Source organism: Penaeus monodon, chromosome 21 (assembly GCF_015228065.2).
Source record: "Penaeus monodon isolate SGIC_2016 chromosome 21, NSTDA_Pmon_1, whole genome shotgun sequence".
Taxonomy (NCBI): domain Eukaryota; kingdom Metazoa; phylum Arthropoda; class Malacostraca; order Decapoda; family Penaeidae; genus Penaeus; species Penaeus monodon.
In genome coordinates, this window is record NC_051406.1 from 38,724,797 (window position 1) to 38,725,324 (window position 528).

Here is a 528-nt window from a genome sequence, read left to right on the forward strand (position 1 = left end):
CTGTTATTCATTAAGCTATTGCAAATGCTTTACAGTCATTTACGGTTTATATTTTGGAAGATACGTTTTTTTATTATTCATTTACTATTAGAATAGATTTAGGCTCCAACTATCACTTTGCGTGTAATGTATCAAATCTGTCGTATTCCCTGTAAGTAGAGAGTGAGAAAGAGATGAGAGAATTATTCAGATTTTTGTAACGCAAAAATGTATACATACACACTGCAAGCGAATGAGAGAACAAATCTACCTTGTAACATGCTACACCAAAATTTTACTAAATAAATAGACACAGAAATACGAAGACATGAAGGACGGAAAAAAACACAGACGGAGAAATTAACATTTCCCTATATCTTTGAACAAAATATATAAAAAATATCTGTTTTTGTTCATGAAAAGACCCTATTCCTTTTATAATAAATTTACTGGCGATGGAAGCGTTTTCTTCATAAACAAGCATTCGTAAAAGGAATAACTTGCACTACCTGTCAGAGCACAAAAAAGGGTGTCATGGTGAGTTGTGCC